General features: G+C 38.3%; 1 protein-coding gene across 2 annotated transcripts in view; it reads left to right on the top strand.

The window, feature by feature from the left end:
• The window catches only part of LOC101893392 (uncharacterized protein DDB_G0283357), a 137,021-nt gene that overhangs the window by 48,381 nt on the left and 61,573 nt on the right, over window positions 1-27,067 (top strand). The window lies entirely within an intron of this gene.

The raw sequence follows: 27,067 nt of genomic DNA, 5'->3' as shown, positions 1-27,067 counted from the left end.
AGTGTGTGGGCAGACTAGCTGGCTGGTAATATATTCATTAGAAAAGGATATGACACATGGCAGAGGCTGCCATGAAAATGAAATGAAAAACGACAGCAAGGGAATAATACCCAGATGTCTTTCAATAGAACACAATGAGATTACCCTCAGAAATCCAGGGGGTCAATGGGACCGACTATTCTCCCATTGGTATTTTCTAAAAAATTCTATTGTTTTAAGAGAAGATATATTGCAGTTTAGAAGGGAGACTAAGATTTCTTAGACTCTTAAGCTTGATTTGGTTCATGACCTCAAACTCTTATAATTACTTCACAAGCCTCTGAGGCTTTATTCCTTAAAATCTAAGACCTATCCCCGTACTCTGAAAGAAATTATTTCGAGGATTTTAAGAATTGATGCATCGGAATCTATGGGATATTAGAAACCTGAAAATTAATTCATGTGAATCCTCTTTCCCCATTTTCCGTGGATAAAGTACCCTCAAAATTAGAACAGTAAATATATTTCCAAAAATTGTCGAATGGGGGTAAAATAGATTTGAACAGGCTGGAATAACCGCAAATGTTCGATTATTTAAATATATTTTGACTTTTATAATGATTATTAAAATTGTTGAACCTCTATGGAGTAGGTTCCGAAGTAATGGACCAATATTATCCATTTCCTATTGGATCTAAATAAATATGATATAAATATTGCGACATGCCAGGTTTGGACTATATCGACTGCTTCCTTCACTTTATATGAAGTATGTGATAGTTTTTGGGAAATTTTAAAATGTGAGTGAGGCACCATAACTCGAACAGTAAAATACAGGGTTGCCCATATTCGACGGACCCATGTTTTTTTTTTTTTTTTTTTTTTTTTTTTTTTTTTTTTTTTTGGCCCATTCCAATCGACGAGGCTTGTCCGCAGGCGTCAATTGAATTTTGTACGGGAACAAATGCAAATCAATCCGTTGAAAAATGGGCCGAGCCATGCCCAACTGCTGAGAACGGCGTTTTTGGGACCTCTCAACACTGGATCGTACGGCAGCGATATTCTCGGCCGATCGCCTTGGTCGACTTTTATATGGCCTCTTCGGATTAGAAAGAGCCTTACCAGTCAAAAATTTTTCGTATAAACGCTTAATGGTGTTCTTAGAAGGCGCACTTCTCACATTTTTAATCTTTTAAAAGCACGTTGAGTTTTCACAATTGGCTTCTTCTGTTGAATGTAAATTTCAGATCGCTCGCGTGGCGTGTATTGGTTCATGGTAAAAATCTGCTTGGACTGACGCTTCAAACGCGGTATGTCATTAAGCGATGTGACATATCTGTCAAAAGTTATGGGTCCGTCGAATATGGGCAACCCTGTATATATTTTTTTTTTGAAAAATTTGATCTTTTGTGGGAGAAGTGCCAAAAAGAGTGGACCGATGTTCCCCATCTTCGAACTTGATCTAACTTTAATAATAATATTACGTCGTACCAAGTTTGGACCAAATCGGATACTCCCTTCGAGACTTATCGAGAGACAAACAGATGGACATCGCTAGATCGTCTCTATATGTCCTGAACGGAACGGATTTAGTTATTTGGTTTGGAAATGTTTTACTCTCAAGTGAGTCCTTTTTTTTCAAAATATTGTTAGAAACTGCGTTTAAACGTGGTCGAAGCCTCTCAAAATATTCTGAACATTTATTTGCCATACATTTCTACTATAGGTCCCAGAATACATCAAAAATCTAAATCTTAAGCAAGCTCGAGAAATTCATAAATATTGGAAACTCATTTTAGGTTTGAAGCCGAACATTGTGTGAGTTTCTGCAAAAATCTCCAACAAAGCAACAAAGAGGAGGATTAAATTCACAGGCTGTAGGGGGTAATTCTATGTCTCTGGGGTTTGTATTTTTCCGAGGACTGTATTCCCATTCGCTGACGACTGATTCCCCAGCCTTAATGTACTGATTCTTTGTCTCTGGGGTCCCCCAGTCTATGGAGAGACTTATTCTTTATTCTCTCAATTTCTTGGGGGTTGTTTTCCAAAGACTAATATCTCCGTCGCTGGCGATCTGATTCTGCAGTCTTTGAAGAATGACTTCCTAAACTTTGAAGAACTGTTCCCCAGTCGCTTGGAACAGATTCCGCAGTCTCATGGGGTTTGCTTCTTTAGATAACTCAAAAGACCGATTCCTCAATCTCTCGAGCAGATTCTACAGTATATATGAACTGCTTTTCCACTGAGATTTGCTCGAGTGAAGAATGGAATTATGTGAGCGTGTTCGCGGATGAACAATAAAAATGGAGCTATAGCTATATCTGAACCGATCTTCACCAAATTTGGCATACTACCTTCTAGACTCAATTCGGTCGTATGTGCCAAATTCCATCCCATTTGGGCAAATATTAGACGTTTGATGCACAATAAAAGGCAAATCGGACGAAGATATATATGGGAGCTATATCCAAATCTGAACCGATTTAGCAAAGGTATTTCTGAGCTGTATTTGATGTATTTCCCTAAGTATTGTTGTTACAGAGTGCATATTACGGCTGCGAAGGACAAAAATAACAAATCGGATGAACAATATATATGGGAGCTATAGCTATATCTGAACCGATCTTCACCACATTTGGCATACTACTTCTAGACTCAATTCGGTCGTATGTACCAAATTCCATCCCATTTGGGCAAATATTAGACGTTTGGTGCACAATAAAAAACAAATCGGGCGAAGATATATATGGGAGTTATATCTAAATTTTTTACCGATTATCTCCAATTTCAATAGGGTTCGTCCTTGGGCCAAACAAATTTTGTTTGGAAAATTTCATCTCAATCGGATAATAAATGCGACCTGCATTTTGTTCACAAGAATACATGAACAGACGGACGGGCGGACAGACGAACTGACATGCATAAATCAACTCAGAATGTGATTCTATGCAAAGGAACTATGGGTCTATCTGGCTTCCTTCTCCATGTTACAAACAAATGCAGAAAGACATAATACCCTGACCACCTTGTGGTGTAGGGTATAAAAATAGCAGAATGCATTGCGGGGCCAAAGCTCTTCAACGTATTTTTTTTTGTTTCATTTGCAGCTGTATACACATATTTTCTAGCAAAAAACGGTATGACAAAAACTAGAAGAGTATTCGATAAGAGTAGAATCGATTTCGAGCGAATTTTATTCTCTCTTGAAAACGTGCAAAACCTACTACCTCTTATTCGAGTGGCATTGAAAATTAGAGTCAAATTCGACCGAGTATTTCGAAGCCGTATTGGGGATCTATCTGTGGACTTATTTAGGAGTTTCTCAGAACAGATTGTGTGACCAAAACTAAAAGAGTACTTGGCAATGGTAGAATCTGTTCGATATCGAGAGGCATTTACTCTCACTTGAAAACAACCAAAGCATACTCACACTTATTTAAATTTTATCTTATTTTATTTTGAAAATTTGAGGAAACATCTTTTTTTCATTCACAGGAGTACTCCCACTCGAATTGAAGTTGGCAGTAAAACTCGTTTGGATTTCGAACTGATTTTTCAATCTCTGAGGGCCGATTCCCTAGGTTCTGTTGGCTAATTTATTAGCCTCTCAGGACTGATTCCACATTTCCAAAGAAATATTTTTGCAGATTCTGAAGAATTTTTGTTTAGTCTTTAAATATTGCATCATCAAAAACTCTTTGATTTTTTATTCAATTTTGTCTAAAAATGAGTAGCAAATTTCAAAATTAAGTCTTTCTTCTTGTCATGGAAATAGAAAATTTGATAATTATTTGGATTTCCTAACAGCACCCAATACCCAGTCTATCCTGCATTCCTTACAACAATTCCCCAAAAGCCCATCGATCTTAAATCCTACATCCAATTTCTTTATTGTAAAAATTACAAAACACAATATTGAATATTACAACAATATTAGCATAGCTTATAAAAGGTCACACTATTTTTAGTTCAACAGCAAAAATCGAATCCTCCCAAGATTATTTTCCTTATGAAAAAAAAAAACAAACATAATAAAATCCATAAATAATATTTAATCATTGTGACAACAACAAAACATTGCCAAAGGGAAATATGTCTTTCCCAGAGATTGCATAAAAATAAAATAAATATCATTATTAAGTCGAGTGAAAATGTAATAAAGTTGGCTTGTGAATGTACGCACGCTCGTCCTTTTCATCCCCAAAGAATGAAATATTGCAAAAAAACGGAATATTGGATAAGGAATTCAATTAGGTGCCCTGAACGTACAGACATACATCCACATGATGTTGGTTGCCGTGAAACGACCTGCAAAGTGCGTAGATTCCACGCACTTAACATTGTGACAAGACAAATTAGGATGAAGGTCATACAAAAGGAGAGACGGCTAATGGATGAAGGCGAAATGTTGTGAAGTGAATTGATACCTCAGACGCTGGGGATTAATTCCTTAGCATCTGAAGGAGATTTTTTTTTTTAATTCAGAGAATTTACTCTTTCGACTATAAGTATCAATCAGACAAAATGTGATGATTGAATCCACACAGACTTTGAGGTAGGATCGGTAAAGTCGCCTAGGTGGGAGTCTTCAAAGTTCAAAGAATTAAATATTTAGACACCATTTTCAGAGTACGATCGACCTTCGCAGAACACTCCAATTTCGTTAGATGAAACCATACCTTTCGAAATGCTCACTCGAATTCAAAAAATTATACCGAGTTTATTCCATTTTTCTATGCCGCTCGATTGAGAGTGAGGAGACTTTGCTCGTTTTCGAGTGAGAGTGTGAAATCATACACAGTTGAGTTTCGCCGCAAACAAAACAATTACGTTAAAGAACATTGTCGCTATTGTCTGCCAACAAAGCATATGATAACGTGGTTGTTTTTGGAAGCAAAATCCACTGATTCTTATCTCTCTATGTGTCCCATTCGATTTCACTCTTAGAGTAAATTTTTACTCTATTTCAGAAATTTTTACTATAACTCTTATTTTTAAAACTGGAGTGTAAAAATTGTAGTCTTCGAGTACTTCTGCTCGTGAGTAAAAACGAGTAAATCTGAACTTTGCCAAAGAGACCGACTTCAGAGAGTTTTTGTCCTCAGAATCCGAGCAAACAATCAATTCTCTGAGGTATCAAGTGGTTCTGGAATCCATATGCAGTGACATAAATTGTATTTATAGAAGCGAATGACCAAGGAAACATTTATCAGAGGCTTTCTAAATCAGACCTCCGAAAAACTCTGTCGATTTTGCTCAAAGAGTGAAACTCACTCGAATTCGAGCAAGTGTGCTCCTGGAGCAGAAAACATTTTTTGAGCAATTTAATTAAATTTTTCTAACAGGAGTGACTCAGGAGTGCTCCCACACAAAACAAAAGAATGAAGAGTAGACTCCGTAAAAAACTCGCACTCTTTGAGCAATCCTGCTCGCGAGCAAGTTTCGCTCCCGAGTGAAAATGAGCAAATTTGAGCTCTGTTCTAAAGTGATTTCTAGGGACTTAACAAACTTTCTTCAGATAGCAAGGAAGTCAAAGTCATACAGGTTGCCGAATTAATCCTTTCAAATTGAAAATTTGTAACCAGGTACTAAAGTATGGTTTGAATCAATAACTCCTAAGGGAATTAGAAATTTCAGGGTAATAATCCCCAGAATCAGAGTCTGAGGTATAATTTGGTTTAGTTTAAGGAATAATTTTTTGGGACATCCACGAAAGTCGCAACAATGAATACTCAGAGACTAAAGAACAAAATTAAAGAGTTTGGGGATTGAATGGTTTGGGTCTGATGTTTCAATATTCAGAGTTTGGGAAATTATCCTTCAGAGTCTAGGAAGGCTATCCAGAGAATTGTTGCTATTTAATGCCAACATTAAAGCCATTAGTTACTGGGTTTGAACATTTTCATTTTAGGGCTGAAGCAATCAATTCGCAAAGTCTTAGCAGTGTACTCTCAGAGACTAGGTAACTAGTCCTAGATGGCCTATTTAAAGGTCATGGAATGGAGTGCAAGTCCTTGGAGTTTTGGAAAATCAATGTTCGGGGTCTAAGAAAACATTCCTGTAAGACTTTGGAAACATTATTCTGCGATCTGAGGGGAAGTCCTTAGAATTTTTGTTAATGAGTTCGAGAATTAAATTCCCAGGTACTGAGGAAGCAATCCCGATGGTTTGAGGAAATAATCCTCAGGCTAGGAGAGAACAGCCCTCACAGTTTGATTATACCCCTAAGTCTAGAGATTAACCCACTTAGTTAGGGCTCTTCCTCCTCTAAGACTAAGTAATAATCCTTCTGAAAATAAAGAATATTAAGACGAAGGAAATGATTTTCAAAGTCATTGTCCGAGTACAAGAAATTTATTCTCAGAATCAAAGCAAGCTATGGTTTCGGAATTCATGTCTTGAGGAATGTAAATCAATCAACATGTCTCAGATCGATGAAGAGAAGGAGAAGATTCTGTTTAACAAAAAACAATCAAAGACTAAATTTTTTTAGTCTCCGGTGTATTGAATTTTTATACCCTCAGCCATATGGTCTCATCGAAATAACGGTTTGGACCAAGTCCGTTTCAGGATATTTGGAGTCGATCTGGCGATGCCCGTTCATCCTTCCCTCAGTGCGTCTGTGCGATAACTCTCAAAGGGAGCATCCGATTCGGTCCAAACTTGGTGCATCGTAATATTATTATCAAACTTAGTTCGAGTTCGTAGTTGGCCAGTATCGGTCAATTCCTTCTTGTGTCTCCCACATAATTTCGAAATTTTGAAAAAAAAAAAATATGTACTGCACAGAAAGAGAAAGGATAATCCAAATTTTGCTCCTAATATTTGCATCAGTGCTAGGTCTGGTACGAAAATGGACAATATCGGTCCAGTACCACCCCCACAGCGGGTCAAAATTTCGAATAATTGTAACTCTTATAAAATGTGATGTAAGAGTTCGAATTCAAATTACGCACATCATAATATTTTTATTATCCCAACGTCTGGTGTGAAGATGGAATATATCGGTCCACTCCTTCTGGAACCTTCCCCACAAATGGTCGAAATTTTCAAAAAAAAATAAATTTTTTGCACAGAAAGAGAAAAGTTAATCCAATATTGCTCCAACTTTGCAAATCTTAATATTTGCGTCAGTGCTAGGTCAGGTGTGAAAATGGACAATATCGGTGCACTCCATCAAGTACCTCCCCCACAAGTGGTAAAAATTTCGAATAATTACTACTCTCATAAAATGTGATCTAAGTGTCCGATTGTCTTAAAATTTCACACATCCCAATATTTGTATTAATCCAAGGTCTAGTGTTTAGATGGAATATACCACAAATGGTCGACATTTTCAAAAAGATAAATTTTCTGCACAGAAAGAGAAGCAATAATTTTCTCCAACTGAGCAAATCCTAATATTTGCGTCACTTCTAGGTCAGGTGCTAAAATGGATAATATCTGTCCTTTCCATCATGCACCTCCCCCACAAAGGGTAAACATTTTGCATAATTATAAGTCTTATAAAATGTGATGTAAGAATCCGATTGTCTCAAAATTTCACACCTCCTAATATTTTCATAAATAAAAATTTGTTGAAAATCGGTTCAGATATAGCTTTAGTCCCATATATACAGGGTGAGATAAAGAAAACTGCAACAATGTCAAACACCATAATTTTGAATTTTTTTTTTAAATTTTATTAAATGAAAGCAAAAATGGCGGAAATAGCATCACATTTTAGAATAAGGTTAGATTGGTTCGAATTGGTCACCTTTGACACGAATTATGGCCTTCAAACGGTCAATGACACACACACGCTGCCCGAATGTTGCTCTGCGGTATTTTGGCCATTCCCGGTGAAGCGCTAGCATGAGGTGATCGACACTTTGGTATTTTTTAGTGCCTTGCTTTCCAAAATACTCCAGACACAATAGTCCAATGGATTGGTATCCGGAGATTTTGGTGGCCATTGTACGTTGGAAATGAAGCGAGGAACCTCACTTTGTAACCGCACTTGGGTGGCGCGTGCTGAGTGCAATGGTGCTGAGTCCTGTTGAAATGTCCAAGGTCTGCTGCCAAAATGCGTGCCAAAGGCTTTAATACACCCTCCAGAATATTTTCGCGGTCATATTCTGATGCCACGGTCGATTTTTACGAGAGCAGAGCGATCATCGGCTGTTATGGCGGCCCACACCATCACCATCGCCGGCGCTTGAGTTCTGGTGGCCAACCGAAGGTGCACATTTCAGCTGACCTCTTTGGCAAGTAAACACGATCATTTGGTTTGTTTACAAACTGCTGGACATCGAATGTTTTCTAATCAAAGAAAACCAAATTCGGCAGTTCACCACTTTCGGCCAAGCGAAGCAACTCTAGCTCTTTTAAATCTATTTTCTTTCTGTAGCGGTGTAAGTTCATGCACTTTTCGGAATTTCAATGGCTTTATCCCAAGCTCATTTTTCAGTATTTGCCAAATGAAATATTGCGATATGTTCAGCTCACAAGCAATTTTTCAGCCACTGCAACGCGGGTTTCGATCAAGTCGCTCCTTTATATTTCGAACCATTTCTGCTGATGTTGCTGTTTTTTTTTCGTTCACTTCCTTAACGTCGGGGTACGCTACACGATATCACGGTAGCGAGCGATGGTACGATACACAAAAGATTTTTTCACATTTAAATGCTGGAGCACTCTAACGATAGCCACTTGTGGGTTTCCAGCCAAATATAAAGAAATCACACCATCACCCTTGAATTCCATCACCAATAACTTTTTTCCTGGAAAATTCTCACCAAAATGCTTTTGTATGCTTGTTAACAATATAATGAGCTGTCACTGGAATAATTTTAACAGCTGTCGGACGAGTGGCTTAGAAATGAGAGCAGTCTCAAGTTGGTTGCAGTTTTTTCATCTCACCCTGTATGTGTCATCCGATTTGGTTTTTAAGGCCCTCACATTCGTAATGTGCATTCGACAACAATGATATTTGGCTCCAGGTATCTTAAAGAGCTCGGAAATACCTGACCCAAATTGTATCGAGATCGGCTAAGATTTGGATATAGCTCCCATATATATCTCTAATCCAATTTCATGTTTATTTTGCAAATAATGGCTAATATCAGCCCAATTGGAGTGCATTTCGGGACGTACGTTTGAATATGTTGGAACTCGGCTCCGACATATGTGTTTTAATATAATCCTTCTCGAAGTGGCATCATGCACTCTATAGCAAAATTTTTTGGTATAATCGATAAAAATGTCTCCATCAAATTTAGTGAAAATCAATTCAGAATTGGATATGACTCCCATATATTATAGGTGGCATGATCTGCTTCGAATAAATTCTTTTGTTACGGGAACTCTACTAAATATACATAGCGGCGTTGGAAATCCTATAGTGGGGCCCGCCCGACTTTTGACTTTTACTTACTGGTTTTTCTTTCTATTCCTAGTTTTTTATAACAAAAGTTATAAATTCACTTAATCCAATCACATTTAGAAGTAACACCCGAATTATCCCCAGTTTAAATACCCAAGGGTTATCTCCTCTTTTTTAATTTTTTTTTACCAAAACGCCTTAAATCCATCTGCGTTTCAATATAAATTCTTTTCGAACTTTTGATTACACCTACTAAAGTGAACTTATTGCTCTGCGTTGCGCCACTTCATGCGAAAGCAATACACATCTGGCTTCCGCCCCCCAACCTCCTCCCAATAGGCCAATTGAATTGAACTTTGTTCAAATGTTTATTGCCAATGCATTTCTTTTTATTTTTTTTTTCTTTCTCTCTTTTGTTTGCTCCCCTTTCGCCAAAAATACCAATTTCTTGAAATTTATGAGCTCTTCTTTTGGAGCATTGAAAAGGTGTTTCGAACAGCAAGTAGTGTGGATGAATGTGTGGAGGTGATCCCACCCAATGATTGTTACCGGCTTAAAAAATTTTGGCAGCACCACCAAATGTTTGCTGCAATTGCTGGTGTTTAGTTACCTTTGGGGGTTCGGTGGATCTGGGGGCGCTAAATGTAAATTTACATTTATTTGGCCCGGCCATTTCCCCCGTTAAGAGTATATTTTTATTTCCTCTTGCCACTTGCTGGCCTGTCAAATAATCGATTCGGTTCACATGTATGTTCGGGGAGGGCGGTTTGGCTATACCACCTGACTCTGCTGTAGCCATAAAATAGCTTTTAGATAAGAATTTGCCTTTTGTTCGTTTGACTGAATTATTGGAACATTTCACCACGACCGCCAAGTATTTGGGGGGAACCACTGCAGGTTTGAAGTTGCATGCATTGTCGTTTGGGGTTTTTTGGCTGCCAAAATTAGCATTGTGTTGTGGTGTCAGAGTTTCTCCTTCTCTTCTCCCCCATCCTCTTCTACTTGGCTGGCGTCTGCCTTCAGACTATGTGTGTTGCATGTTTTGTCGTTGGGTTATTGACTGTTGCTGCTGATGTTGTGGTCTAATTAAAAGCCACAAAGGAATGACGTATGGTAATAATGGGGGAATTCTTCGAACGGGGTTTGAAGATTTAATCTTTGGGGCAATAGGAATTCAGTCTCTAAAATTGAGGGGTTTCCTGGCTGAATACGCAAACTCGAGGAGTCAGTAAGTGGGGGACTGTAGTGTCAAAGTTCAGGTTCTGAGCTATCAATTTTTGGGGACTTATAAAACATACCTCAGTGTTCTAAAAAATTCATCCTCAGAGTCTGAAAATTCAATCTGCGTATTAGTCGATTCTGAGGGTCGGAATTTTTAATTCCCAGATTCTCAGATGTCAGGGACAAAGTTTTAATCCTCCTTCGAACTAACAAGACCTTGCTTAGAGTAACATTTCCAAGAGAAATTTTATTTTTGAGACTTAATAAGAAATTCCTAAATTTCGAGGAATGACTTGGAATTGAAATGTCAAACATTAGTTGCTGAGGAAATATTAACATTAGGACGGAGCTATCTATCAACACCGTTGTTAATGAATAAATTCACGAAGGCCAAGCAATCAATCCACCAACTTTTAGTTGTTGACTCGCAGAGTAGGACCTATACATCCCCCAAGACTGAGTTAACAACTATCAGAGGCTACAGTTTTAATCCTCTGAGGTTCAGGAATTAATGCTCTCGGCCTGAAGGAGTATTACTCAGAAACTGGAAAAGTATCCCCCTTAATCTTAGGAAAGAGCCCTAAGTCCTAAATTCGCCAAGACTTGGCAGGTGACTCATAGTCTAGAGGCCCGAGGACCAAGGGCTAGCAAACTTTACGACATAATACTCTTATGTTCTAGTGATCAATTTTCCAAAACTGACGTTTCTTCTGTCGGAATGTCAAGTTTCAATATCCGAAGTTGAGGATTCAATGCTCTGGAACTACGAAAGATTTTCTTGAAAATTTTCCTGAAGACTGAGGATTTATTTATCTGAAACTCGCTGAGAAATCAAACGTAAAATGCTGAGAAGACAATCTTTTGAGTTCTAGTGAGCAATGATGAGAAATCGGCGACCAAAGTTCCAGTTTTTAGAGGATAAAGAATAAATGATTTGGAGACATTTCATAAAATCTCGAAAAACCTGCCCCAGAGACTAAGGAATCCCAGTCCTCAGAATGTTGTTGAGAGATCAACAGGATTTGGCTGCTCAGGATTCGGGTTGGATTCAGTGCGATAGACCTGGATAAGTACTCAAGCAGGCTACAGGATATTCAAGGATACGGTTGCGAGAGACCCTAATAAGTACTCAAGCACTACAAGGATCTAGGATACGGTTGCAAGAGACTTTAATAAGTACTCAAGCACTACAAGGATCTAGGATACGGTTGCAAGAGACCTTAATAAGTACTCAAGCACTACAAAGATCTAGGATACGGTTACAAAGCATACGGTTGCGAGAGACCTTAATAAGTACTTAAGCACTACAGGATATTCAAGGATACGGTTGCGAGAGACCTTAATATGTACTCAAGCTCTACAAGGATCTAGGATTCGGTTGCAAGAGACCTTAATAAGTACTCAAGCACTACAAGGATCGAGGATACGGTTGCAGGAGACCTTAATAAGTACTCAAGCACTACAAGGATCTAGGATACGGTTGCAAGAGACCTTAATAAGTACTCAAGCACTACAAGTATCGAGGATACGGTTGCAAGAGACCTTAATAAGTACTCAAGCACTACAAGGATCTAGGATACGGTTGCAAGAGACCTTAATAAGTACTCAAGCAGACTACAAGGATCGAGGATACGGTTGCAAGAGACCTTAATAAGTACTCAAGCACTACAAGGATCTAGGATACGGTTGCAAGAGACCTTAATAAGTACTCAAGCACCACAAGGATCTAGGATACGGTTGCAAGAGACCTTAATAAGTACTCAAGCACTACAAGGATCTAAAATACGGTTGCAAGAGACCTTAATAAGTACTCAAGCACTACAAGGATCGAGGATACGGGTGCAGGAGACCTTAATAAGTACTCAAGCACTACAAGGATCGATACGGTTGCAAGAGGCTTTAATAAGTACTCAAGCACTACAAGGATCGAAGATACGGTTGCAAGAGACATAAGTACTCAAGCACTACAAGGATCTAGGATACGGTTGCAAGAGGCTTTAATAAGTACTCAAGCACTACAAGGATCGAGGATACGGTTGTGAGAGACCTTAATAAGTACTTAAGCACTACAAGGATCGGGGATACGGTTGCAAGAGACCTTAATAAGTACTGAAGCACTACAGGATATTAATGGATTCGGGTGCAAGAGACCTTAATAAGTACTCAAGCTCTACAAGGATCTAGGATTCGGTTGCAAGAGACCTTAATAAGTACTCAAGCACTACAAGGATCTAGGATACGGTTGCAAGAGACCTTAATAAGTACTCAAGCACTACAAGTATCGAGGATACGGTTGCAAGAGACCTTAATAAGTACTCAAGCACTACAAGGATCTAGGATACGGTTGCAAGAGACCTTAATAAGTACTCAAGCAGACTACAAGGATCGAGGATACGGTTGCAAGAGACCTTAATAAGTACTCAAGCACTACAAGGATCTAGGATACGGTTGCAAGAGACCTTAATAAGTACTCAAGCACCACAAGGATCTAGGATACGGTTGCAAGAGACCTTAATAAGTACTCAAGCACTACAAGGATCTAAAATACGGTTGCAAGAGACCTTAATAAGTACTCAAGCACTACAAGGATCGAGGATACGGGTGCAGGAGACCTTAATAAGTACTCAAGCACTACAAGGATCGATACGGTTGCAAGAGGCTTTAATAAGTACTCAAGCACTACAAGGATCGAAGATACGGTTGCAAGAGACATAAGTACTCAAGCACTACAAGGATCTAGGATACGGTTGCAAGAGGCTTTAATAAGTACTCAAGCACTACAAGGATCGAGGATACGGTTGTGAGAGACCTTAATAAGTACTTAAGCACTACAAGGATCGGGGATACGGTTGCAAGAGACCTTAATAAGTACTGAAGCACTACAAGGATCTAGGATACGGTTGCGATAGACCTTAATAAGTACTCAAGCAGACTACAAGGATCGAGGATACGGTTGAAAGAGACTTTAATAAGTATTCAAGCACTACAGGATATTCAAGGATACGGTTGCGAGGGACCTTAATAAGTACTTAATCACTACAGGATATTCAAGGATACGGTTGCGAGAGACCTTATTAAGTACTGAAGCACTACAAGGATCTAGGATTCGGTTGCAAGAGACCTTAATAAGTACTCAAGCACTACAAGGATCTAGGATTCGGTTATAAAAGACCTTAATAAGTATTTAAGCACTACAGGATATTCGAGGATACGATTGTAAGAGACCTTAATAAGTACTCAAGCACTACAAGGATCGAGGATACGGTTGCAAGAGACCTTAATAAGTATTCAAGCACTACAGGATATTCAAGGATACGGTTGTAAGAGACCTTAATAAGTACTCAAGCACTACAGGATATTAATGGATTCGGGTGCAAGAGACCTTAATAAGTACTCAAGCTCTACAAGGATCTAGGATTCGGTTGCAAGAGACCTTAATAAGTACTCAAGCACTACAAGGATCTAGGATACGGTTGCAAGAGGCTTTAATAAGTACTCAAGCACTACAAGGATCGAGGATACGGTTCCGAGAGACCTTAATAATTACTCAAGCAGACTACAAGGATCGAGGATACGGATACAAGAGACCTTAATAAGTATTCAAGCACTACAGAATATTCAAGCATACGGTTGCAAGATACCTTAACAAGTCCTCAAGCACTACAGGATATTCAAAGATACGATTGCGAAAGACCTTAATAATTACTCAAGCAATACAAGGATATGCAAGGATGTCTAAGGACTCCCACAGAATCCTTCAAGTACTTCGTCAGGATGGGCAGGGGTACTTTCAGGATGCACAAGGATGTCCCAGGAAGTCCGAGGCTTCGATACATCGACTGCTCTTTTATACCCGTCTGCACTACGTGTTCGCGGTGGAGTAACGGATGATGTTTGTTGTTGTGGTAACGGTTCGCCTTTATTGAGTTCGGTTGTTCGCAAGAATTTGGCTGGGCAAATTACAATTTCTTATAGCGTTTTGTGTGGGCAAAAATGACGAAGGATTTTTGTCGGTGAATAATGTCCATAAAATCGTCAAAATATCGAATATTGGGAGGTACCGTTGTGTGTGGGTTATACGACATTGTAGACCTATATAGATATTTCTCTTTCAGGGGTAAAGTGGTTAGAAAGAACTTTTGGTATGATTTTTTAGACAATTCCATTGAAAAAATTAGGTAAAATCATCAAATAATATAGGGAGGTACCGTTATATGAGGGATATACGATATCGTGGACCTATGTAGACAATACTCTTTCGGGGGGTAAAACACTCAAAAGGAACTCCTTGTACTTATTTTCAGACAATTTCATGGAAAATTTTGGCTAAAATCCTCAAAATGTCGAATATTGGGAGGGGGGTTATGTGGGGACTGTACTATATCGTGGACCGACTGACTCCAGCGTGATTACAACAGACGGACGGATGGTCAGTGCTAAATCGTCTTAGAATTTTACGCTAAAATTATTATTTCGATGAGTTACAAACGGAATGACGAACTAGGTATAGTGGAGGGTATAAAAATCGAGTTTTAAATTTACCATCAGCCTGCAATTTTTTCAAAGATTTGAGATCAGACTGTGACATGGATCAACTGAGTAATCACACTTCTAAACCCTAGAATGATGTATTGCCGAGCAACACGAATGATGTATTGCTAGGAACTAAATCCTCAGCGATTGAATAAATATTTGCCAACAATTGAGTTGTTATTCATTTGAAGATGGAAAATTCATCCTCAGGGGTGATAAATCCAGTCCTTCACAAGTGGATTAAATGGCAATATTTAAGGTCGCTGGAGGTCGAACATGATAAGTTAATTGCCAGAATCAGAATTTTTTAGTTTCAATCAAACGTATGTGATGAAAACATTTTGAGAGTACGGCAAGATTTCGCTAGGTTTTACATTTCACAGACTGATTAAGGTCAGCATGGATAAAATTTTTCTAAAATATCAATTTCTTTTAAAATTTCGATTTTTTTATTTCAAAATTCTAAATTTGCTTTAAAATTTTACATTTTTTTTTTTTCAAAATTACAAAATTTCTCAAAAAAAATCGTTGTGGCCGAATTTCAACCTTTGTTATCAACACATTTGTTAGACCTTCCTTTTCAACAAATTTGTTATAGCTTTGTACCTGGTTTTCATTCCCCCCTAATTATTCAAATTTTTCGTTTTTCAATTAAAGTTTTCCTCACAACCAACGAACGATATCTTTAGTTTTTAGTCTCTGACCTGAAAAGCAAACTAATACCATTACACGACACCTGTACACGAGCGAGTGTGAGTGTGTGTCAATGCGTGCTAAGTAATTTTATATAGTTTTAAACATTTTGGTATAATTTTCTTCGAAAAAAAAAAAAAATTTAACTGCAATAAAAGTACAACCCTTGACAAACAATGCTTCGATCTTTTTCTCCATCCTTCTTTTTTCATGGAACTTATCAAATTTCAACGAAAAATAATTTTCTGCACTAAGTCCTGCGTAACTTGTAAGTTGGGTTTTTGTTGCTCTTAGCCTTCCAGGAGGTTTACGGTTACAGCAGTGAATCGCTAAACTTATCAGAAACATAAAATTTGCTAACAACCACAACAAAAACGACAACAGCAAGGAGAACAAGTAAAAGTTAACAAAATGTTCCGTTCTTATTTGTTGTAAAATAAAAAAGGACGAAAAAGAAAAAAAAAACAAACTGGCTGGAAAACTTATTCGTCCAACTTTTAGCTCTAGGTTTACAAAACTGAAAAGGAGATGAGGGATAACAATTTTTTTTCTAGTCGGGGAAGTAAGAATTTTGAGGGGAGGGATTATTGTATGAGGAATCTGAGACTATTGTCAAAAGCAATGCATTTTTGGAATTTGGGGAATAAACCCTCATACATGGTCTGCGATACCTGTGTGTGTGGTTTAATGTGAGCACCTATCCTGCGTTCTATCTCACAGTGGTTTTAGCACCGGGTGACTAAAATGCGTCTAAGAACAACACCCCTATCAAAAATGAGTACCAATTCGCTTGCACGTATTTGGACGAGGTTCCCTCCTTGGCTGTCCTGCTTTTATAGGGGTCAGGCACCCGGTTGTAAATGTAACTCCACATTCGAGAAACACACTCATTTCCCACGATGTTCCCACAAGTGGGCTTAGACCAACTGTCAGACTAGATCCGAGCATGCACTAGGTGTACCTGGCAACTGCGATACTAGAATCTAGCCTCCGGTCAGACTTCGTAGCATCGCTACTACCAGTTGAACTGCAAACAGTCCGGGACAGGTGACCTATAACCCAAATGAGCAGCAGGAACATATGCACAAAACACGACAGTTAACATTTTGTCCTCGTGGACTGCACAGTTGGTCCTCACGGATAACCTACACAACACCCAGACGGAGAAAACACTAATATCCAAGGTCCAAGGACCAAGTGGCTAAACCACCCAAAATAACCGTCCACTATTTGCAGGGACCTCCTCCACTAAGTCTTGTCCTTCTACTAAATACTTCACGCACAAAATTTCTCAAACATCTTAAGGCTCGATCATCCTCAAGGATTCTTCCAAATTCCCACCCCTCCCCTCCATACGTAATTCCCGTACTTGCTAAACTTCTTACATCTTCATATTATTGGCTTTTCGTTAGCAAATGCACCACCTCCTCGGTCATCCCACACCCACATAAATCCGTATGGGTAAGAAGTCTCACATGCAAAAAAAAAAAAAACGCATGGAGAGAACCTTGTCCCGTCGGTAAGAAGCTTAAGCCCAAGCGATAGTCTGGCTGATCCAATTTGAACGTTTCGGCACGAAAAACTTCATGCGTCACCTTTCCATTGTTTCTGTTTGCCCACCTTATCCTCCACCCATCAACAACGTATTCCCAAAGGAGTGTCTTGTACCCCGCCAAACATCCCCATCTAGCTGATTAAAAGGCAGAGCCTGTCTTAATTTTCAGCCAGGTGTGAACCACGAATATCCCTACTTCTCCTGCAGTGCATCAGAGGACACAGTCGTGCACACAGGCAAACCCGGCAAAATGACGAACTGCTAACACGACAGGAGCTTTTTAGGACCCAACATAGACGCATCGCCTTTGTACCACATAGGAGTACTGGAAGTTGCACAAGCAAGAAACAGACCACCATATATGGAACGAACGGAATACCTGCTCAAGCCCCCAGTAAGTCCACAAAACACTTCTTACCATTTCCACCACCCTAGTTAGCTTCTCCTTGAAAAAGATGCCGCAGCAGATGTACCAAAGGTTCCATATATACGGGCCACAGATGGACACCTGAGGGAAACCACGTTGGACATCCTTCTAGACCGACATCCTAGCTTCTCCTTGAGAAAAATACCTAGAGCTCCCACGGCAGAGGTACCAAAGGTTCAAAATGTATGGGCCACAGATTGACACCTGACGGAAACCACGTTGGACAACCTTCTAGACCGAAGCACTGCACAGTACAAGCCTCTCTCTCCGAAAGTAACTAGACCAAAGGCCAATTTCCTGGTAACTGATCGCTAAGAGCCTCGTGAGCATGCTTTTCCAAAAAAAGAAGTCAAATGCATACATACTTGGCATTTAATCCGCACAGGCTATTCTGCACTTGCATCCACAATACTTTTAATCTCGGCAAAACCGAATTGATGCGGCGATGTACATTCGGATTAGCACTCCTTAAGCCTAGACACCATTAGCCTCTCTAACTCTTTTCTAAGCACTGTAAGAAGGCTAATGGCCCAACGCCTGTAGGTCGTCAATGACAGGCGAATTTCTGTTCCTAATCCGGCAGATACTGCCCGAAACTTCTGATCTTTCCAATGATCGATGCTCAGCCAATTCATCAACGAGCGGGTCAAATGTCTGGTTTCTCCTAAAAAAAGTCCTACGCTCTCCCTCCATCCAGAGGTTATTATCCTGGAGCTGGTACGCAACGCCTGTGGTGGCCCTGGCTACTTGACACATAATGCCGGCACACACGGTATAATTTTACCCCAAGTATCGACTTCATTGTCCTGGATATATCTTCTCTAATTGTCTTCTTTACTTCTGGACGGCTTGTCCTAAGATAAGCAAGGAACTCAGCTTTACGCTGAGCCAAGACATCAGCATTCGGACGTCAAACCCATCAGACTTAGCTCACGGGTCCACCATTTGAAGTTACTTGGTTTCACGTTACGGCGCCTACCAAGTAACTTATCATAGAATCCGCTCTTCCACTCGTTCAACTTGCAAACCGGGTGTCATCTACGCTGCCTTTAAGTCCACTATAGGCATAGCAGCCCAAAAGTCCCAGTTCACGTTTCGTTTTTTCCAAGCCATAAAAAGGCTTTGTATCCTGTGTACGTCCTAAGGTAAGCAAGGAACCACCAATTGTATTATTATTTACCCCTAGACAGGTCGTCCTGGTACGTCCTAAGGTAAGCAAGGTATTCAGTTTTACGTTGAGCCAAGTCATCAGCATTGGTAGGTTTAGCCCATTAGAATCTATTCCCGAGACGACTGAGTCTCCTCCGCATCAGACTTAACTCACGAGTCCCCCTACTATGTTTCGCTTTACGGCACCTACCAAGGAGCTCGTCATTGACTCCGCTCACTCACTCGTTTAACTTGCAAACCTGGTCATCTACGGCCAGTGTCCTAAAGCCCCTATTGGCATACCAGTTCACGTCTCGTTCTTTCCAAGCCCTGAAACCTGATCACTAATACACTAGCAAAATTGATAAGCGGTCGTTGTTGCCTCATAAACAGCCGTCACTTCAATGTTACTAACGCCCGCGGGCCAATCACAGATCTGAGGGTTACTTCTCAATTTCAAAGTCTGAGATATCAAACCTTTGAGTGTGAAGGTTCTGTAGCATTAATCCGAAGAGTACAACGCCCCTTACTAATATCTGACCGCATCCCTACGACGATACACGAATGTTACTTAAATACGTCGAACGTACACATTTTCAAAGTTGAACAATTTCGGCTTTGACAGAGTTTTTTCTTGGTATGTTGAGAAAAAATGAATAATGGAAACCATTCGTCTATCAAGATATGATTTCTAAAAGGTGATTGGAAGACCTTTTTACAAAAAGATTTGCGAACATGTTTCTATGTTTGGCATCTAAAAAGGACAAATAAATATAACCCCATTAATTCATTAATAGAAGGGTTCATCATTTGCCAATTTCCTTTCAGCTATTTTTTTAATTATTATTTTCATTTTTTATTCTCTTGGACAGAGAAACAATGCCACTTTTCTATTTATTCAAAGGGTCTACCCTCCCAACATGAAGGGTGTCTTGTGTGGAACTGCGTGTGTACATTGCAGATTATTTCTTTTGTTTTCTTTCTTTATTTTTTTTTTTTGCACTGCTTAAGACAATGGCAGCAGTGGCAGCGAGCGAGTATTGTATTTATGTTCTCTTGCAGGTTATTATTTTATTAGGTCAAGGTATTATCGTCATACTATATAGTCATATTTTTTCCATAGTCATCATCATCATTGTTGTCGGAATAGGAAACACCAAGCTGACGGACAACCACAATCCAACACCATCACCACCAACCTATTCTCTCAACTTAGCTGGGTGTTAGTTAATTTGCTGAGAGACGACCCACGACCCCTAGCAAGCAGCACCACACCTCGTTATCCTTATTATCGTCATCGACGTCGTCGTCATCACCATCATTCATTCTAAGACGTCCAAACAAAACCTCTCGAAATGCCATACACGTTACGTGACATGTTACGTTACACTTGAGGAAAATGTTGTGATTTTTAAAGGTTGTAGGGATTGGATAATAACTTTAACTTTACACTAGAGCCTCGACTTGCGTCGACTGATTTCCGCCGTTTTTGAGCATCTTTCAAAAATATAAAATTTTTTGCTATATTTTTTTTTCTCAAAGAAGTTTAAATCCAGTGATTTATTATAGAAAAATTTAATTCGATTTCAGTTGCTTTTCTCCGGTCTCAATTAACAACGCAAGTCAGGGCTTTAGTGTATTGAATATATTTTTATAAAACTTAGTGTTTATGTACATGGAAAGCAAACAACTCCTAGACATGGTGTGGCAGTAACGTAAACATATCTGTGATACTAGTTCTCAAGACGTTTATTTTCTTTTATTTTAATTTAATGAATCATTTTTAAAAGTTCGCCTGAAATTATAGTTCGAAACCGAAGATGTCACCAAAAAACGAGAAAACCTCAGAAAAAATGGAATAAAAACAAATCTTTGACATATCAGAGGTAATAACAAATAAGTTAAAAAGCAGTAAGTTCGGCCGGGCCGAACTTTGAATACCCTCCACCATTTGGAACGAATTTAGAAATTTTCAAAAAATAAAATCCTTAAAAAATTCTGTTAAAATTAAAAAAAAAAAAAAACGAATATTGCTGTTATATTGGAGTCTATCCTACGTGGACATACATAGGTATTGCTTGTCATAAGTCATTACCATATTCAAATTCGAAACTTGAAATTAACGGTGAATAATGTAGCTAAAATCATCTGTGCGAAGACCTGGACCAGCATAGACAATACTCTGTCATAGGCTGTAGCATCCATTACGAACTTAAAATACGACATCTCAAAGTATTTCGGTGGGTATTGTACCTAAACTCGTCCAAATACCGAATATAGGGAGGTACTGGTATATGGGGGCTATACGAAGACCTGGACCTGCATAGACAATTTTCCGTCACAGACTGTAGTTCCCATTACGAACTCTAAATAAGTAATTTGAAACAATTCCGGTGAATAATGACGCTAAAATCATCAAAATACCGAATATCGGTAGGTACCCACGTGGACCTGCACAGACAATTTTCTGTCATAGGCTGTAGTATCCATTACGAACTTCAAATACAAAATGTTAAACAATTCCGGTTAATAATGTCGCTAAAATCATCAAAATACCGAATATGGGGAGGTACCGTTATATGGGGGCTATATGAAAACGTGGACCTATATGGCCCATTTACGAACTTAACCTGCTTACCGGAAAAATGAACATGTATGCAAAATTTTAGCCTTCTATCTCAATTCGTTCGAAAGATAGCGGGATTACAACAGACAGACAGACGGACATCGCTAAATCGACTTAGAATTTTAAAATAGAATAGAATATATATACTTTGTTGGGTTTGAAATGAGTATTTCGAGGAGTTACAAACGGAATGACAAGTACCATTTTATACAATTATAATACGCATATCCAAAGCCAGTTCTTTTCCTCAATCCCAAATACCACCATAAACCTCAATGTCTATTTTTGGCATTCCAGCTCTGCCCCTTCACACAATACCAAATATAGTACCATTTAGAACTTTTCGTTCAATGATAGTAAACATTTTGAAAACCACCTCCATATCTTAACCACGGGCACCAACAGTGACCTCACTATCAAATTTCGGGATTCCAGTAAACCAATACCAAATTTAGTACCATTTAGTACTTTTTGTACGATTATAGTACGCATTTCCCATGCCAACTACATATCTCAAATGCAGATACCAACAGAAACCGCAATATCAAATTTCAGAATTTTATCCCTCTCTATCCCTTCGCCCAATACCAAATATAGTACCAATTACTTAATTATTACTATTCGCACCAGTACCAAATTTTACTAAATATAGTTCTATTTAATTTTCAAAACTTTCAACTTTGATTCTCAATCCTTTACACTAATCTTTAATTTGTAGTACATTTTAGTACTTTTCGTTTTTTTTATACCAAACAGTATTTCTGGTTTAACGTTTGATAATTGATATTGAATTTCTCATATTTTGACAGCCATGTCCTGTCAATTTAACTCACATTTTTATTTGAGTGTAAAAATAAACTCTTTAGCACTCGTTACGCCATGCATTACATGCAACCGTAAGTGTTTTCTCCTCCATGTCCATGTTTTTTCTGTAGTGGATTTGTAAGTTTGTACTTTTTTCCGTTCTTCATAATAGGTGAATACGGATGACGGGATACAATTAAAAAAATAATAAATACAAGTACATTTAAACAGTGGCTCCATGCACATTTTTCAGGCATATTCTGAAAGAAGTCTTCAGATAGATATTTTGTAAGGCTTCTTTGGATAGACGACTTTTATCAGATCTTAAACAAATAGAAATGGGTTAAAAATATCAGATATCAGTCGGTTTTGCCGACATATGTATACCCTCATCCATTGTTCGATTGTTTAAATATATTTTGACTTCTGGTATGATTATTCAAATTGTTGGCCCCCTATGCAGTAGTCTTCGAAGGAATGGATCAATGTTGTGTATTTTTATCGGACCTTAATAAATATGATATAACTATTGCGAAGTGTCAGGTTTGGACTGAATTGATTACTTCCTTCACTTTATATGAGATATGTGATAATTTTTAGAAAATTTAAAAATGTGCCTGAGTTACTACCAAATCTAGTCGAACGAAGTATACCATTTTCAAACTTCATCTAGCACCGAAAAAAATATTGGTATGCGCAAAATTACAAGAAAATCGAACAGTTATATTCAATTTTATGCGAAATCATAAATTACACATTCATCTCAGGTTTCGGGTTGAGAATATTGAGGATATTTGGATATAGCAAGTTGTAATTAATCTCTGACTTCTTTCGCAAGTTATGCCTGAAAAAGTATTGACAATTTTTATCCTTTGTGGGTGAGGTACCAGAAGGGGTATATATCATCTTCACAACAATGTTTGTATCCGTGAAATGTGAAGAGAGTTGGATGCTTATTTCGCTTTCTTTGAACGTTTTTTTTTTTTCAAAAATTTGACTCCTATGAGGAGAGGTATCAGAAGAAATTGTCCGATCTCTAGCATCTTTATAACAGATATTGTATTGATGTAAATATTGAGAAGTTCCAAGTCTGAAAGTAATCGGATGTTTATTTCGCGTTGTATGAGCTTCATGGATATTCCAAATTTGGACGCTTTGTGGAGGATGTACCAGAAGGAGTGGATCGATATATACAATTTGCACACAGACAATCCGACTCCTATTTCACATTTTGTAAGAGTTATAATCCAAAATTGTTCCTGACCTAGCAATGACAGATATAGTGGGGTTTGCACAAAATCGAATGATCCTTTCTCTTTCTATGAAGTAACTTTTTTTCTTGAAAAGTTTTGACCTTTTATGGGGAAGCAACTGCCTGCGAGACAGAAAGACAGACGGACGGACATCACCAGATCGGCTCCAAATATCCTGAAACGGATTTGGTCAAAAACAAGACCTAGATTTTAAAGCGGTTATTTCGATGAGGCAAAACTTTATTAGGAATCCCATTATTTGGTAATGACAGGTTTTGTTGGATCCACTGTCATAAAAATAGGAGGACTAAATATATCCTCAGCCATATGGCTAGAGAGGATATATACAATTTTATACGGTCAAAACGTGCCTCACTGAAATAACGGTTTTATACCCTAGGTCTCTTTGGACCAAATCCGTTTCAGGACATTTGGAGTCGATCGCACAATAACTCTCTAAGGTAGTATCCGTTATACATCGTAATATTATTAAACATAAATCGACTTCGGATATGTGCAATATAGGTCCACTAATTCTGAGACCTCCCCAAAAAAAGTTCGAAATTTCCCCCCTCTCCCAAAAAGGGGGATGATGTAAGAGTCTGATTGTCTTCAAATTACATACATCAAAATATTTTTACTAAGCCAAGGTTTGGTGCGAAGATGGAATATATCGGTCCACTCCTTCTGGTACCCCCCTCACAAAGGGTCAATATTTTGGATATCCATGAAGCTCGTAAGACACGAAGTTAACATCGATTCTATTCAAACTTGACACATCTTAATATTTCTATCAGCATAAGATTTGTTATTAAGATGAGAGAGATCGGAACATTTCTTTTGATGCCTTCCCCTGTTGTGAAGATGGAATATACCAGTCCACCCCTTCTGGTACCTCCTCCTCCACAAAGCATCAACATTTTGAATAACCATGAAGCTCATAAAACTTGAAATTAATATCCGATTCTATTCAGACTTGGCACATCTCAATATTGCTATCAGCACAAAATCTGTTATAAAGATGGACCATTTCTTCTGGTATCTCCCCCACATATGGTTCAAGATTTTGATTATCACATATCTTATAAAAAAAGTGAATAAATTAGTCGATATTGTTTATACCTGGCACGTCCCAAATATTTATATCTTTTTTATTTAAGAGCGATAAGAAATGAACGATATTAGCTCATACCTTCGGAACCTGCTCCACAGAGGGTCAACAATTTGTATATTCATAACAGATGTCAAATATATTTAAATCATCAAACATTGCCTGAGGGTATACATCTGTCGGCAAAATCTACTGATACTTTTTAACTTGTTTTCGAACTCATGTTAAAATCGCTACTTGTACCTTAAGTCTGAGCCGATGTTGAGCTTTAACAACTAGTCGATTTGAGCTTTTTATTTGTGGTTAGTTACGCTCTCTTCGTCCAAAATCTTGGAGATGATTTCCTAATTTCAATGACGAGTTAATTTCAGTTGCGGATTTAAAATTTAAGTCGCCACTAAAAATGTATGCCGAGATTTATCTTTCCCTGAACATTTTGGACTCTTCCCAGTTTTATGCCTAACACAAATAATAGCTCATTTAGATTCCCAATTTTCAGTGGCAACCCAATTACACTGTTCCATGTTGACACCCATCATATCGTTTTGTGCAAAAATTTGCATGTTCAGCTCGAACAAAAAGTTTAATATGCATTTGAGACGTCGTTTTAGTTCCAAGTTGCTAAACACTTGGTGTTGGCCTCCTGTTGCCTAGCCTTACGCCATGTTTCGTGTCTAACACCAGCCAGCCATCCATCCAACCAGCCTGCCATCCATTCGAATATTCATTTTAGCCCACTAAAAAGTGGTTTGGCTGGCATTCATAAGGATTTCGTTTATTTTTTTTCCGTTTTTGCTGCACCCTTAGCTTCGGGTTTTTTTTTTTGTACTACAAGCTCTTCCTGTTGCAGGCCGCAAAAGAAAAAAACAGAAAGTGTAATAATAATTTCCCCCTACGAACGAGAGAGAGCACACGTTAGGCAAAGGAATTTCGAATACGTGTTGGTTGGGTTCTCGCTTACAATTTCACAGCTTTTGACGTTTTAAAGTTTTCTGGCGTTTTTTCTTTTTTCTTTGCTGGTAATTTCTATATTCGAGTGGCTTTAAAAATATTTAAATGGGAAAAAAGAACGTAACTGAAGAATTTCCGTTTCGAGAATATATGGCTCTACTTTCCTTGCCATAGTTTTTATTATTATTTTTTTCTATTTTTTTTCCAATAATAATAGCAACCCCATTCTTAGCCTTTCATTCCGCTTTTGTTTCGAAAAAATTAGCATTTCTGTAATTTATGTCTGACATAGTTTTTCCGTTCGTTCGTTCGCTCGCTCGCTCGCTTTGCATGCTCCTCTTCATTTTGCTGCGGTTATTTTTTTTTGCAATTTTTTTCCGTTCTTTAAAACTCCAAAACGATTTCCGTTTTACCACAGAACACACACACTCACTCACTCACACAGACACCCATTATTGGTTCAGTAGAACGGGGCCAAAGGTTTAAAAGTCAAGGGTTCAACAAAAATTAAGGTAAATGTCAATAGAAATTAGCATGAATGGTGGAATCGAAAGAGGAGGAGAGGAGGAGGGAAGATCCTTTGTGAAAATTAAAAGTGGTAATCATCACTAAATGACCGGGGGGGAGAACATTGGGTTCAATTTGAAAATTGCCCATTGAATATCGAATTTTTATGATTTATAAGCAATTTTGGCAAAAGGCTAATTGATTTTGTAAATGGACTTGTCTGGCATAAAACCCTTAGATTTCATCCGGAAGAAAAAAAATGATTCAGTCGGATATGTCGACAATTGTATTGCCTCAGCCAATGTTCGATTATTTAAATATATTTCGACTTCTGTTAAGATTATTCAAATTTGTTGACCCTCTATGGAGCAGGTTCCGAAGGAATGGGTCAATATTGTTCATTTCGTATTGGACCTAAATTAATATGATATAAATACGGTGACGTACCAATATCGACTACTTCCTTTACTTTATATGCGATATGTGATAGGTACGAGAAGAAATGGTCCGATTTCTACCATCTTCATGATAGATCGTGTGTTGATGGAAATATTGAGATGTGCCAGTTCTCAACGAAATCTGATGCTAATTTCCCGTTTTATGAGCTTCATGAATATTCAAAATTTTGACCCTTTGTGAGGGAGGTTCCAGAAGAAGTGGACCGATATAATCCATCTTAGCACCAGATCTTGGGTAAATACAAATATTAGGGTGTGTGAAATTTAAAGACAATCGAACTCTTACATCACATTTTATGAGAGTTGTAATTTTTCAAAATTTTGACCATTTGTGAGGGAGGTACTTGATGGAGTGGACCGATATTGTCAATTTTCACACCTGACCTAGCACTGACGCAAATATTAGGATTTGCAAAGTTAGGAAAATCGGATTATC

The sequence above is a fragment of the Musca domestica genome, unplaced genomic scaffold, assembly GCF_030504385.1.
Source record: "Musca domestica strain aabys unplaced genomic scaffold, Musca_domestica.polishedcontigs.V.1.1 72, whole genome shotgun sequence".
Classification (NCBI taxonomy): Eukaryota; Metazoa; Arthropoda; class Insecta; order Diptera; family Muscidae; genus Musca; species Musca domestica.
The sequence above is the reverse complement of the archived record's forward strand: the minus strand, read 5'-3'. Positions and strand labels throughout refer to the sequence as shown.